The following is a 16,252-nucleotide window of genomic DNA, read 5'->3' as shown; positions in this document are numbered from 1 at the left end:
AGCTGTGCGAGAGGCGATGCCCAGCATGCGTGGCTCGCTAGCAACACGCATGCTGGGTGGGCGTGCGCGTGTGCGTGCGAAGGGGAGAGCTAGGCAGCCAGCAGCGCCTAGCAAGCCGCAGCATGGGCATCACCCAGCACAGCAGCATGCAACGCGCATGGCTGGCTGCGCTGATGCTTGCTGCCTTGTGCTGGCTCGCTGGGCTAGCTGGCAGTGCTAGCTGGCATGCTAGCTGGCTGCCAGCCCAGCACCCTCCTATGCCGGTTTTGTGAGGGGTGGGGACCAAGGCTTGGTCCCCCCCCCCACCTCTTCTTGGTCCTCACTTAACTCTCTCTCTCCCCTTGACACTTGTTGCATTGTGATTGATTTGATTATTAATTTAATTTGGAATTAAATTAATTATCAAAATTACTCATTCTCTCACATTGGTTGGGAAATGAAAATCAAGGGTTCATTTCCCTATAAATACCAAGGCATGGGTATTTAGGAAAGAACACACTTGAGTTGAAAAGTAAAGGAAACTCCATTGTTGAGCATACCTTGAAATTCGTAAAACTCTAGTTTATTTTGTCCGGGCCTTGACTAACCTTCGAAACTTAGGGCGTTCGGGTCGGGTTCAAGGGTACGATCCCGTCAGAGGCCTCGTATTTTCGGGGTTCAAGTAAGAGCTTATAGTTGAGGGAAGCACGCGTCAAAGGTATAATCTTTTATCCTTTCTTATGCTTTAAACTATGTTTTGCTTTTTAATTGCTTTTATTATGGGGGCGGGTCTTGGCGGGTTTCATTCCGCGTAGTGTGGATCACTACGAAACCCTACAATAGTCAAGCCTAAGCCAAGCATAGAGAACTAGTGATTCATTCTCCGCCCTAGTCCCCTCTAAATCGGTCTGCGTTCTCCCCACTAGCTTCAAATCATCCCCCTAGTTGGCTCCTCATGTGTCCACGAAGGAACCGTAAAAAGATTCTTTTTGAGGAGGTATAAAGTCATCCGGACATCTCAACTATGCATGCACTCTTCATAGGGTTGAAAACCATCTCCCTCCACCGGTTTTTTACCACGCCCCCCTAAAGTCTAAGGGTCTTTACTAGGGTTGTAATGACTCGGCTGAAGGTAGAGGTAGGTAGATCATTTGAAATAGTGGTGGCAAATCCTAAGTTAAGCAAGAGAATGGCCAACTCTCATAGACAAAACTCAAGAAACAACCACAACTCAAACGAACATCCATTCATTTCGATTTCAATACATTACCACCCTTATTCAAAGGTTTTGTTTTTTTTTTTTAGGAACTTCATTTGATCCTCTTATATTGCATCACCCTTCTCAAGCTTTTCTTGCATGTTCATATACAAGCTTAAATCTCAACTCTATGCTCCAAACTAATTTTCCACATAATTCATGCTCATATTCACTACGCTCATTACATTACCCTCACACACCAAATGCTTCACTAACTAGAAGGGTTGGTAAAACATGGGTCGATAGGTTTGTAATGCGGTTAAGACAAGAATGGGAAACATTAGGCTCAAATTGGCTGGCAAGTAGGTTGACGCAAAATGGAAAATCAAATTTGTAACTAAACAAAAGAGAACATAAACGAAAATGAGAAATGGTGCCCTTTTCCTCCCCTAGATGTGCTAGGTCACGATCTCGGGAGCTAGAAATCACAAGGATTATTAAACGCATAGTTGAGGATCCTAAAATGCCACACAACAAATTGATGAAGGCTTGAACAAAATAAACCTCACAAGGGATGAAAAAGGTAAGCAAATGCCAACTAATGGGCTTCAAATCCACTACAGGGAGCAACTCCATCTTACCACTTCCCATGAACTAAGGGTTCAAACGCCCTCACGAGTTCTTAACCTTACTACCTCAGCTAAGGTTCGTCTAATTCAACCAAGGCAATCTCAAACCGTGCATTTCATCATAAAGTTAAGAAGAAACAAGCATTCTAAGGCGCATCATCAAGGAAATAGAGTCCAAATATAAAAGCAAATTCCAAAACACAATCATATTTTATCTTTCCATAATCATGTTTGTCACACAAAAGAATAATGAAAACTAAACAAAAGAAGGAATAAATCAAAGAGGTTCACACATGAGGCATATAAATCCAAATAAATCCCAATCGACATACAATGATCGTTCAGTATCAACACCAACGATCCCAGGTTCCTTGGAACCAAATGCAGACATCCTCGAACCATTCAACTTCTTCCTATACTAATCCTAACCTAAACATGCCAAAAGAAAGAAAAGAGAGAGTAAAGGAAGGATCTCACCCATATGTCACTTGAAGATAAATAAAGCAACCTTACGATTTACCATGTCTCCATATGTTGCTTCCACTTTTATTTAAGGCTACAAAAGAGAGAGATAAAAGCAAAACAAACACTATACAAAGAAATAAGTTAGAAGGAAAAAGAGAGAAAAATCTATCAACTCAAATTCTTGGGCATAACCAACTACCTAAACTCAACTCAATCTCGAATCCTCATCATCATCATCATAAAAATTGACATCATCAACAACAAACAAAAACAATGCTACCAAGAGCTTACCAACAACACCCAACAACAAGACCCAAACCCGAATCCCCTCATCATTCCCATCAGTCCTTGTGCCTTCCCCCACACTTACCCAAAAACACTCCCTTTTGATTCAAACACCCCACCCCCCACACTGAATAAGAGCATCGTCCCCGATGCTTCACATGAAAATGGAATGAAAGGGAGGGACCACAAAGGGAGGGAGAAACAAACAAACCGAGGGGGAAAACTATTGGCTACTAGGGTCGGCACCACCGTCATCCGCATTCCAACTATCGTAAGAGAAACTCGAGGGGGGGCCATAGGGATCCCAACCTCCAGTATACCCGGGAGGCCACCCGTAATGACCTTTGAAAAGGTCTAGTTGGGATGCGGATAACTGGTCATATGGCTCGGGTTGAGCAAGAGGCGAAGGGTGAGAGGGGTCAACGTAAGGGTAGTTAGGGTCACCCCTATAATCACTCCCACCCGAAACCCGGTAGTCATAATGACCAGACTCGTCGGGGAACTCACGTCGTGGCACATTGGAGTCCGAGGGACCCTGCCAATAAGGGTACGTAGGTTGGTTGTCACCCCCCCAAGATGGCACGGGCCCTTGTTGGGCCGGCACATAAGGGTAGTTAATCGGGGGAGTCACATCCCCTCTACGTACGCTAGCATCATATAGTGCATTGGTTTGGAAAAAATGATGTTGTTGGGATGCGATCATACCTTACATGCCGAGTTACATGCTCTCCATTTGGGCCCGCATCGCCGCCATCTCTTGATGGTAGTCAAATTGTAGTTAGCTTTATTGTTGTTGTTATTGTTGTTGTTGTTGGCGTTGTTGTTGTTGACTTAGGGGGATCACCTCCGCCTCATTCTCATCCTCTTCATTGTCATGCCCTTCATCATGGCCTTCGCCCAGCTCCATCCTTGCGACCGGGAGGACACCCGAGTCCTTCCTCACCCACCAAGGGTGATTAACCCCCTCCCTTGTAAAAGAAGTAAACTCCGGCTTGGGGAGGAGACAGTGATGCTCGTGGGAGACTAACAAACTCCAAGTCCTCCCTCTATCCTCTGTATCTGCGATGAATTTCATTGTTTTAAATTGCTCAAGATCGAGCCAGATATCACTTCCATCACTCTTCCCAATGGGAGTGCAAGAACCCAACTTGTCCATGTGACCCAATTTCTCAGCCAACCGGGTGATCATCCCACCAAAATGTATCTCCCCTTTCCTTGTACCCAAGAGGACCCCTTCAATGCACTTGGTTAATAGGAAACCGAAATTCACTCTATGCCCCAACTCTCCACAAAATTTGGATTTCCTCCGTTGTGATCTTTCCCAAGTCCTGTTTATTAAAAACCATGTACCCGAGAATTCGATGTAGAAGTCTGATGGTTGGGTGCATGATTTGGCTGGCCGAGGAATACTTGGAATTGAAGGCGTCCATTCTTGAGATGACTTTCCACCACGAAAGGGGATTATAATCACGAAAAACCTCGTGCTCAGGGAAGAACATGTCGGCGTTCGGGTTAAGGTCCCATAGTTGGTTGAACTGGCGAAGGTTAACAGTCTCCCTTTTGTTGAAGAGTTGAAAAGAGATGGCGAGGTCCTTATCCCCCGCGGCATGACATTCAAAGGAGGCAAGGAACTCAAGAGTGGGCTCCTTATAGGTTCGGTAGGCACTTGTCACAAATGAGCCTAACCTAAGATTGTTGAATAGGAACCAACAATCGTCGTCTATGCCAAGCTTTGATGCAGAGGGTTGGTGGTAGTTTTTTGTAGGTCTGAATTTTCGGTTTTACAAATTGTCGTGGATGGATTTGTGATTTTTATTGTGGAATTTGAGAGGTGGCAAAGGTAGTGGAGTAGGTTGTTCATTTGATTGGGGGTTTTCGGATGTTGAACCTTGAGGTTCCTTCCCACTTTTTCTCTTCTTTGAACCAAATACCATTTTATCGACACCAAATTTCAATCAACACCACACAAATTACAACAACAAATCCTCTACTTCAATACTCCAGCACAATGGGCGCACTTTTGGAATCACCAAGTAATACCAACCAAGCAAAACAACTCAACAACAATTACCAATGTCAACAAGAAATCAAAAATCAACAATGCTCAATAAGATGAACCAACACAAAATAGGCATGCAAACATCAAAAATTCCCACATGAAATTCACAAGAAAACAAATTTTCTCGCCAAAGGAAATACTTCAAATTCAAAGAAAAACTAGAGTAGAAAAGGGATATACCAACAATGAGTGCCAAAAGTTACTCCAACTAGCCTTTTGAAGAAGATTTCCAAGCCACCTACAAGGTCCCTTCAATGGTGGATGAGTTATAGCCGTTCGAAGAAGAACACCGAAAATGGGGGTCTAGAATGGTGAAATTTCAGATTTTGGTGAGAAAACTTGAAGGAAAGTGAGGAAATTTAAAGATTTTTGATGAATAATGATGAGAATTTGAGGTGGGAGGAGTTAGGGTTTGAAGAGGAGTGGAGGTTTAGAGAGAGAGAAGAGGCAAAAATCAGATTGGGGAAAAGGGGATTGTTTCGAATTGCTTAGGAAAGGGGTGAAAACTCGTAGACCCCGGTCGCCGCGCCCGCGGGTTTCTCTGTCCGCACCCGCGGGTCCAAGTGTCGCGCCCGCGGGTAAGGAGGTCGCGCCCTCTCCTGGGCATCTCCAACTTGTGAATATTTCTCAAGAATAGCAGGCCGCGCCCACGGGTCTTCATGGAGAGCCCTCTCCTAGGCATCTCCAGGGCATCTCCAGAAACACAACAAAGGGGGCTAGAAACCCTGTCCGCTCCCGCGGGTATATAGGCCGTGGGCGTGGGTCTTCATGGAGAGCCCTCTCCTGGGCATCTCCTTGCCATCTCCGCTTTCTTCAAAAACAAAATGAACCCCCTTAGATCTTGAGACTAAAAAGCCAAGTGCAATCTTCTCTTTTGCTTCAAAACTCCCCCTTAACACCTTCATTCTCAAATTTGTAGATTAAATGCCCAAATATTCAAGTACCTACAAAAGGAGAACAAAAGGCACGCAATAAGAGTCTAGAAAGAAATCTACCAAAATTGACTAAATACAAGAAATAAACGACCAAATAATTTGAGAACTCAGGTTGCCTCCCGAGAAACTCTTCTTTATAAGGTCACTAGCTTGACCATGATAAACCATCATCCAAGAGGTGGCTTAGGATCCAATGGATCAAGCCTCATACATTCTATCAAGCCTACTTCCTCCTTGCAAAAGTAATGCTTCAAACGATGACCATTAACCATGAACTTGTTGTCTCCCGCCTCCAACTCAAAAGACCCATAAGGAGTAATTCTTGAAATCATGAAAGGTCCCGACCATTTGGACTTGAGCTTTCCGGGAAACAAACGGAGCTAGAGTTGAATAACAACACCTTATCTCCAACCTTGAAGCTCTTGTTCCTTATATGTTGGTCGTGCCATTTCTTAGTTTTCTCCTTGTATAGTCTCGAGTTCTCATAGGCATCATACCTAAGCTCTTCAAGTTCATTGAGCTTGAGCAATCTCTTCTCACCGGCAAACGACATATCCATATTTAGCTCCTTGATTGCCCACCAAGCTTTGTACTCCAACTCAACCGGCAAATGACAAGCCTTCCCATAGACCAACCGATAGGGGGTTGCCAATTGGAGTCTTGCATGCCATCCACAAGGCCCAAAGTGTGTCGTCAAGCTTGAGGGACCAATCCTTCCTAGATTTGTTCACCATCCTTTCGAGAAGGTTCTTGATCTCTCTATTTGACACCTCCACTTGCCCTTGGGTTTGAGGATGATAAGGTAGACCACCTTGTGATGAACCCCATATCTCTTAAGAAGAGCTTCGAATTGCCTTTTGGCGAAGTGGGAGCCTCCATCACTAATTAGCATCCTAGGAACCTCGAACCACGGAAATATGATTTACTTGAGAAGCTTAAGCACAACCTTATGATCGTTGGTAGGGGAGGGTATAACTTCAATCCACTTAGTCACATAATCCACCGCTACCAAGATATACAAATTCCCACATGAAGAGACAAAAGGCCCCATAAAGTCGACACCCCAAACATTGAATGGCTCCACTTCTAAAATGTTTTGTTGAGGCATCTCATCCCTTTTGGTTATGCCACCACTTCTTTGGCATTTGTCACATCTTGAAATGAACTTATGGGCATCCTTATACATCGTAGGCCACCATAGGAGAGATTAAGAGATCTTTGCCACCGTCTTATCAACTCCTCCATGTCCTCCACACGGTAATGAGTGGCAATTCTCAAGAACTCCTTCGATCTCATGGTCCGGAACACATTTTCGGAAGAGGCCATCTCCACACTGCTTAAACAAGTAAGGGTCATTCCAAAAGTACCTCCTCACTTCCTTGAAAAACCTTTTCTTTTGTTGAGAAAAAAACTCCGGGGGAATGACCAATGACCCTACAAGCAAGATAATTGGCTATATCCGCATATCAAGGGAGTATTGACATCCTCCTCCATATCCATCACTACGAAGTCACAAGGCACATAAATATGCCCAACTTGAATAGGAACATCTTCAAGCTCACCACAAGGCAACTTCACTGAAAGGTCGGCCTATTGGATAGTCTTCCTTATAGGGATCATCTCAATGTTAAGCTTTTGAGCAATGGATAGAGGGATCAAACTAACACTTGCTCCAAGATCGGCTAAGGCGCCCCTAGCTTCCATGTTTCCAATCTTTACCGGCAAAGTAAAACTTCCCGGATCCTTTTGTTTCTTGGGCATCTTATGTTGAACAAGTGCACTCACTTGATGGGGGAGAGTGATGAGCTCATCATTTATCTTCCTCTTGTTGGTGAGAATATCTTTCAAGAACTTAGAGTATAAAGGCATTTGTGTGACAACTTCAGTGAAAGGGAGGTTTATGTGCAAGTTCTTCATCACACTAAGGAACTTTGCAAATTTGTCATTGAACTTCCTCTCCGCAAGTCGGCCGGGAAAGGGAACCGATCCATCAAGATTCCTAGTCTCACTAGGAGTTGAAGATGTCACCACATCCTTAGACTTCTTTTTCTCCATACTTCTCTCTTTCTCAACAACTTTCTCTTCTTCAACTTCCTTGTCTTCACTCACGCTCTCTTCTCCTTCCTTCTTTTCCTCACTATCCCCCTCCTTGGGACCCTCATAAGACGTACCCGATCTCAATGTGATTGCCTTGCAAGAGTCGAGTTACACAATGTTGGAAGGGTTAGTTTGTGATTGTCCGGGTGGTGGTTGCCTCCAAGCTACTCCACCGCCACTTCCCCTACATCCACCTTGCCTTGTGTTGTATGCCCCTACATGCTCCGGGCTCAAACCTCCACAATAAGATGTATCATGGTTCGTTCCACCACAATTTTGACAAGAGAAGGAATTGACTTGAGAGAAGCTTGCCCCACTATTGACACTAGTATTCAACTTTGCAAGCCCTTTTGTCAAAAGCTCAATTTGATGTTGCAATTGATCAACCTTCTCCAATTCATACTTTCCACCCTTCTTCGGTGCATTCCTCCTTCTACCACCCTAATAGTAGTTCTTTACTACCTCTTCAATTGTTGTTTCAACTTGATTTTGAGAGACTTTAATCAATTGGCCACCCGCCCCCACATCCAAGTTAGCTCTAGACATAGGTTCCAACCCATCATTGAAGAATCTCATGAGCAAGCTTTGATTGTATTCTTGATGAGGACATGCTTGTACCAACTCTTTAAATCTTTCCCAAGCTTCACTAAGACTCTCATCCGCTTCTTGTTCAAATGATGCAATCTTCCTTCTCATCTCGGCGGTCTTTTCTTCAGAAATGAAACTCTTCAAGAATGCCTTGACTACCACCCTCCATGTCGTGAGAGAGTTTGGCTTGACTTGTTTGAGCCACTTCTTTGCTCTACCCGAAAGAGATTGTCGGAATAAGTGCATACGGATGTATTCTTGAGAAACTTGGTTGGTTTGAATCATGGCACAAAACTCAAGAAATCTATCAAGATGCTCGATAGGATCTTCACTTGGAGAACCCAAAAATTGCTCCGCTTGAACCATTCTAGTGTATTGAGGATGAATGGTAAAGTTTGTTTCCGGGTAGAAAAATCCCTCCCGTGAGCTCATAATCCTCGGGATTTCCAAACTCACAAAACAAAACATCATTCTCTTGCCTCGCCATTTCCTCGCTTTGAGAACTTGAAGACCAAGAATCACTCTCACTATCAAAAATAGCACCAAGACCTCGCCCCTCTTCTTCATAAAGTCTTCGGACTAATCTCAAAGTGCGGTCGATTTCGTGGTCAATGTAGTGTGTAGGAGGTCCTTGAGATCTCCTTTGCATCCACCAAAGCTAAGCAAACAATTAGCAATGACTAGCAAGAGAGTAAAGGAACAGAATAAAAAGGCAACAAATCCAATAATAACGCAACAAAAGTGCAAAACAAGTCGTTTCTCCGGCAACGGCGCCAAAAATTTGATCGGTGGATAATAGGTAGTTACTACTACCCTAGATCAAATCTACAATTTTTACTCCTAACCTAGCTCTATCAAATTTAGGTGAGATAGTGGCAAGTTAGGGTCGAATCCCAAAGAAACGGGGTCATGCACGATTACTGTGAAATCTAGAATCTATTGCTAGTGACAAAGGCGATATTATGGGTTGTTTTGAGAAGTTTTATAATTAAACTATCTATCAAAAGAGACCTAATCAAGCCAAAAATAAGGAGATTAAACTAGACACTCTAAAGTGAAAATGAAAGGCAAAACTATAGAGATAACAAGGGCAAAAAGCACTAGGGAGAAGGGGTTCCAATCATGATCAACAAGACACTAATGAAAATCAATAAGGATTTATACCAAGGAGTAAAAACTCTACTCGAAGCAATTCATTCTCATGCAACTACTCAAAGCAAGTTGATGAAATCAATCAAACCTAAACTAGATCATTCTCATGCATCTAATCTAGGACTAACATATTGGGGTTAAAGGTGCACACAATAACTCCAAGCATATTTAAGCACAAATCATCAACTCAAGGTAAAACCCAATCAACAATCAATAGAAACTCAAGCAAACATGATTTTCACCCCCTTCCCTAGCTAGAAATCTAAGCTAGAGAAAGGAAAATAGTCATGACAACTAAACTAAACATGTATTCAATCCTAACACAACTTAGCATGATTCTAAATCAAAGAGAAAGCAATGAAACAAGTAAAGCTAGGAAATTTATGGAAGAAAACATAAATAAGAACAATAAAACTAAAGATAGGAGAATAGGGAAAAGAGATTACTATTATAAATGATGAAGGACTAGCCAAATATGAAATAGTTGCAATAATCTTGAAGAAAACTTGAATATCTTGATTACAAAGATTGAAACTTGAAGACTAGCTAATTTCTCTCTCTAAAAGATGTTCATATTCTCTCTCTACAAAGTGTTTTTTATGTCAATGGAATAGTGGATGCCATAAGATTCAAGCCAAAGACTATTATAGGTCTCTTGTTAAAACAAGGCAAACGGGCATGGGAGAATCCTCTCCAGTCAAGATGTCGCGCCCTCTCCTTCGTGGGTACGAAGTTGGGAAAACCCAGATCGCCACGCCCGCGGCCTTGATTGTCGCGCCCATGGCCAGCAATGTCGCGCCCGCAGCCTTCTGAGTCGCGCCCTCTCCAGGCCATCTCCCAGCCATCTCCAGAAACAGCTACATAGCTCAGGATCCTCCTTGTCCGCGGCCGCGGCTGTGAAGCCTGCGCCCGCGGCTACCTATAGCAGCGCGCCCTCTCCCTTGCAGCATCTCCTCATCCTTTGCATCATCTCTTCTTCCTTGAGCAAGCTACCTTAGCAACTCTAATTCCGTCTAGCGATCCAAAATTTGCCCACGAGTGCTAGGAGCTATCAAAACACACAAATAGAAGGTAAAAAGTAAAAGAAATGATAAAAGAGAAGGAAAAACACGAGAGGGAGCTAAAGTAACTAAAATAAAGGTAAAACGGTAAGATGAGGTAAAAACAAGTGACAAATCGGGGGAATTCTCTAGTGAAAAAGGGTGAAATGGTGGCATAAATGCCACTCATAATAGACATGAATGGGGGAAAGGAAATGAATGATAAATAAAAAACACCATGAAATCTTGGACGAAGGACTCGTCGCGCGCTTTATCTTTCACTACTTCTTGCCGCCTGGAGGGAAAGGAAGTTTGTTGGCATCAACTAGATCTTGAATAGCATCTTTTAAATTCCAGCACTGCTCGGTAGAGTGACCCCTTCCTTGATGGTACTTACAGTGAGCGTTGGGGTCCCACCTGCCGTTACTTTGTTCGGGTTTTGGCTCTGGAAATGACCTAATTGGTGTAATCAAGCCTTAGTTGTAAAGGCGGTCAAAGGAAGTGTCGTATGTCATTCCCAAAGGAGTGTAAGTTCTCTTTTTCTTTTAAAGGGGAGCGTCAAGAGCTAAAGCTTCATTGAGATCCTCTTGGCTAATATTGCTGGTAGTATTTTCGGGCTTAGAAGACAAAGAAGAAGGAAGGTCGTTCTTCTTGTTTTTCCAAGTGTTATTATTGTTACTACCTGCAGTCTTTATTAGCTCGTCCTCAATATTGATGCCGAGGGGTCGGTTGCGCACTCGCTCGAGGCATGGCGGCTCGAGGAAGGCGGGAGCGAGACGCCGTCGGACTTCTTCTGAGGCTTCAGGTTAGCATGAGACTACTGGCCAGACAGGGGATAGTGGTGAGACTGGCTTAGTCTTCGAGCCTTCGCAACTTGGTGCGTATCCGCCACCTATAGGTCCTCCGCTGGTGTGTCCTCACATTGTCCCGGATACGATCCTGGCTCATCTAGAGCTAGTCCGTCTCCTCAGCCTTTCATGCCTCCACCTCAGTTTACCAGTGGGACATCTAGGGTTGATCCGTCTTTACAGCCTTTCGTGCCTCCGCCTCCGTTTGCTGGTGGGAGTTTTTATCAGTGCAGGTTCCCCGATGGGCCACAGTTCACTCATTGGCGAGGTCCTACAATCGTGATCCCTACGACAGGCGGTGCTAGCTCTAGCTAGGACACGACTCCTCGGACTTGGATATAGGAGGGGCTCACAAGTCTTTCTCGGGAGTCTCGTCCGCCAGGGACTTAGTGTACCTGTATCTGCATTTGGACAATAGGACTTTGCGCATGTTTATTAACTCTTACTTATTGACTCTTGTGTATATTCATTGACTCTTATGTACTCTCTAGCCTTTACATATTTCTGTATGTACATTTTTACATTTATTTCATGTGCGTATGAGTGTGTGCTATGAGTATGCCTTGTGAGGGTGTGTGACTTTGTGAAAAATTTGCGAAAAAAATTCTAATGTGTTGCATCACCTTCGTATATTAGTATCAAATTGTGAAAATGGGATTTTTTTTCTCTGGTTGATTGCCCCTGCTTCCCTACTTCCTTGGTTTAGGGACGGGCCTATTCCTGGTTGGGGATATTCCGTATATTCTTGCACTAGTAGAAAAAAGCAAATGAACACCGGTTCAAAACTGACTTTTCGCACAGGTTTTGAATCGGCGCTCATTTGAAGGGTGCACATAAGGGTTATTTGCACCGGTTAGTTTTTATTTTATTTTATTTTTTTTGCATTTTTTCACCCATATTACAACACACACTTGTATATAATCATATTATACCTAAAACACATATCTTTTTTATTAATAACTTGTAGTTTTACACTTTTCATAAAAAACAAAAAAATGAAAAATTACAATGACCAAAATAGGAGAACAGCTTCCTCAATCAATCAATCAAAGCCTTAATCCCATAAATGGGGTCGACTACATGAACCAAATTTGATTATTCCGTGTAGTCATCTACAAAATCATCCTTCCATCCCTTACGATCCAATGCTTCATCCTCATGCAAATCCATATACTTCATATCCTTCCTAACTCCTTCCACTCAAGTTATTTTCGGTCTCCCTCTCCCTCGTTTAACCCCTCAATGGTCCCATTTTTCCACTCGTCGAACCAGTGCACCCTCGGGTCTCCGTCTTACATGCCTAAACCAACGTAGGCGATTTTTCCCTTAGTTTGTCTGCAATGCCTGCCACACCTACTTTCTTGCGAATAACTTCATTTCTGATTCTATCTCTTAGAGTGTTTCCGCACATCCACCTTAACATTTGCATTTCCGTAACCTCCATCTTTTTAATGTGCTCCTTCTTAGAAACCCAACATTCTGTCCCATAGAGTAGAACAACTTCCTTAAAACAAAAAAAAAAAAAAAAGCAGAATAGCACAGTAGCAAGATGAATCAAGCTGCCAAAATGAAAAACTTGGATATGTAGTAAAAACACAAGATGAATCAAGAAATCTAAATTAAGCTAATGGATGGGACAATAACTATCAGATAAATTAATATTAAGAAACAAGTAAACAATTAAAACCCCAAACAAAATATTATGAAATGATAAATTAAAAGTTTATTGAACACCGACGCTAACTTAAATTAGGATTTGAAAGCTGAAATTGATTAGTGAGGTGGTAACATAAGGCAACCCATACAAAGCATCAAAAAATATGCTTACATACAGGCATACACAAATGCAAAGTCCCTTTACATAATAGATGCTAGGTGCTTCGAGGTGCGAGGTACGAGGTACCCAGCAGCAGCAGCAGCAGCCTCGGCAAAGTAGTGCAGCTGCAGCCTTGCCAGGGCAGCTGCAACAGCAGCCTCGGCTGGACAGCAGCAGCTGCAACCTTGCCAGGTAGCTGCAGCAGCAGCCTCGGCAGGGCAGCAGTAGCTGCAACCTTGCCAGGCCAGCTGCAGCAGCGGCCTAGGCAGGGCAGCAGTAGCTGCAACCTTGCCAGGCCAGCTGCAGCAGCGGCCTTTTTTGTTTCGCATAGTCTCTGCTTCAATTCAGACAAAAAATAAGCATTGAATATCTTTAATTGATCATGCATCCATCATACCAGTTAAAAATGCACGCAAAAAACAATATCCAGCCAAATATATCTCATTAATTATGCAATAATATGGAAATTATCAACATACAGCCAATTGCATACCACACAAACAAAACCATGAACTTTTAATATCAAGTAACCCAAAAAAATCACAAGGTTAATTTGCAAGTAATATTAAAAAAAAAAGCTAAACCATGCTCACCCTTAAGCAGACATTCCCGTGCATAATAGTCAGGAGTCTGGAATGAATCATGTATAGCTTTGTATTCTGCCACATAACCTACAGTAAGTACTTGGAAATTTTAAAACAAATTGCAACTCGTAGATCGTTAATGTGTACCTTTCATGACAGAGTTGAAGTTATATGAGTTCTACTCTTTAACTTCTAGCCTTTTCATACATACCAGTATATAAAAATCTAAGACGGAGCAATCTGTGAAAACAAATCTATACATGTCAGATAAGTCAGTAATAATTTTAGGAGGGGAAAGGGATTAAGGGAGTGAGAGCTTGGAATGCAGCATTGGTATCCTGTACTTATCATTGAAGTCCATAATAATTCACAACTGTCCAAGACTACTCAATGATCAGTATCCTGCACAGCTGCTGAGCCTGAGCTGCCAAAAAAAAAAAAAAAAAAAAAAAAAAAAAAAATATATATATATATATATATATATATATATATATATATATTAAGAACAGACTTGAATCTGGGGAAGTCGCCTTCTAAACCTTCAGCTATTTATCTTACAAAAAAGTTAAACCATGCATATATAACTAAATAACATAGGAACCAATAAGATATGATATAGGCTTCTTAAACAAATTTTTGTTCCCAGTGTGAAGCACTGGGAACAAAAGCATAAATCTACACTATTCAACACTGCAAAAAGCATAGCTCGACTCAAGGAAAGAAAAATCAAAAAGATTTCAGCCACCTTGTTATATCTTTGCCACAGTGATTGAATAGTTCCCCTTCGCAAACAGCTAACGTCATTTATTTAACTAAGCACAAGCATTGCTAGATTACTCCATATCTAAAGAACTCTGTAAACTCAAAATAACTGATCAAAGAAGAACTCAATAATCTTAAAGTGATTCAAACATCACAAAAAATCCACCAAATTTTCAAAAAACAACCCAAAGATACAAACAATATATCATGTAATAAGCTTAACAATGCAACTACAATTTCGAATTAGAAATAGTTACCTGAATCGTTATAAACAGGTAATTTAATAGGAAGTTCACATTTCAACAAACACCCTATCTCCCAATGATAATCTCCTGCTTCTCTTCATACAACACACACTCCACAACCTCTACATTCATCAAATTCCATAATTTCATCGCCACTCGAACCCGAAACACCGCCAATTACATCAAAATTCCCCAAATTCTCTCCAGCATACAAAACTTCCCTCAATTTACGAGCAGCAGTAATCACCTCCTTTGCCAATTGTACCAAATTGCCATTTTTACTAGTAATCAAAGCTCCAATCACAAAAAATTGTATTTAAAGGCAAAAATAGACCTTCAAATTGATAAAAATAAAAAACCCTAGATTTCAAATTGAAGAGCAACATACCTTCATGAAGACATCCACCACCACTTCAAAGATCCTGCACTAGTAAGGAAATAGACCCTCAATTACGATGGACGCCATAACCTTCACCGTCGCCGCCAATAGTGAATGAGGAGAGAAGAAATAGAGAAAAAGAGAGCTGAGAGGAGAGTGGATGTAGAGGGTGAATGAAAGGAGAGAAGAAATAGAGAGATAGAGGTTGAGAAGAGAGTGGGCCGGCGCCGGTGGAAGGTTCGAAGGTGGAGGGGGGAGAGAGAGAGAGGGTGTTTGGTTTTTTTATTTTTATTTTTTGGGATTAAGGCACCGGACGAAGGATTGTTGGGATAAAGGCATCGGTTAACCGGTGCACGTAAGCTGATTTTTATTTTGTTTGGGTATGGACTCGTGTTTTAGGCACCAGTTTTTAAAAATCGGCGCCCATTTGTCGGTGTACATTTGTGTTTTTTTACTAGTATTATATATTTGACTTTTTCAACTTCGATTTCCAAATATATTATATATCACTTGTAAAAAATAAATACGAGTACTTGTAATGAGTGAATGTGTGTTTGGATGAAGGGTAATTTTAATATCATTAGTTCATAAGAGAATTAGATTGAGTTTTGGAATTTGGAAGATGTAATTATCTTTAGTTCCAATGAGGGAGATTATGTAATTAAAGAGGGGAGCTTTAAAGATGTGAACTTGCTTATCCTGTTATCGTTGTGCTTAAAAACAATTCTAATAGTGCTATGTGAGCAGCTTTTCCTTGTTTTCTGGTTGATACTATATTGGTATATTGAAATGTTCATTAGAGCTTAGAATCACACTAAAATTGTATACTGCTTTGATGATAGCTTTCAGTGTTAGATATCAATTTGTGCCTTATTATAATTGCTATGTTTTGCAAAAATTTGTATGTGAGATAACAACTGTGAAAGGTTTTTATTTTAACCTCTCTTTTGTGATATAAAAATAGAATTTTTCTCCTGGTCTCCTCTTGCCTTGGCCCTGAGAGTGATTTGTTGTTGCTGAAGCTATTGTTTTTGTTATAACTCCCTGTGTTTCATATTTTTTTTGTGAGACTAAATCGGTCAAATAGGAAAAACAATATGAAACAAAGGGAGTTTTTTTTATAATGATTCAACGTTAACTATTTTTGGAGGTCTGATGTCCTTCATCTTAACAGCAACACAATGGAAGCTT

At 41.7% G+C, this 16,252-nt stretch overlaps 1 long non-coding RNA gene across 1 annotated transcript; it reads right to left on the bottom strand.

The window, feature by feature from the left end:
* Window positions 1-12,193: 12,193 nt before the first annotated feature.
* LOC110717140 lies at window positions 12,194-15,692 on the bottom strand. Its single transcript, XR_002510680.1, has 4 exons — window positions 14,695-15,692; window positions 13,823-14,099; window positions 13,685-13,750; window positions 12,194-12,754 (listed from the first exon to the last, which is right to left on the bottom strand). It is a non-coding gene; the product is annotated as an uncharacterized LOC110717140 (long non-coding RNA).
* Window positions 15,693-16,252: the final 560 nt, after the last annotated feature.

Source organism: Chenopodium quinoa, unplaced genomic scaffold, assembly GCF_001683475.1.
Source record: "Chenopodium quinoa cultivar QQ74 unplaced genomic scaffold, ASM168347v1, whole genome shotgun sequence".
NCBI lineage: Eukaryota > Viridiplantae > Streptophyta > Magnoliopsida > Caryophyllales > Amaranthaceae > Chenopodium > Chenopodium quinoa.
The sequence above is the reverse complement of the archived record's forward strand: the minus strand, read 5'-3'. Positions and strand labels throughout refer to the sequence as shown.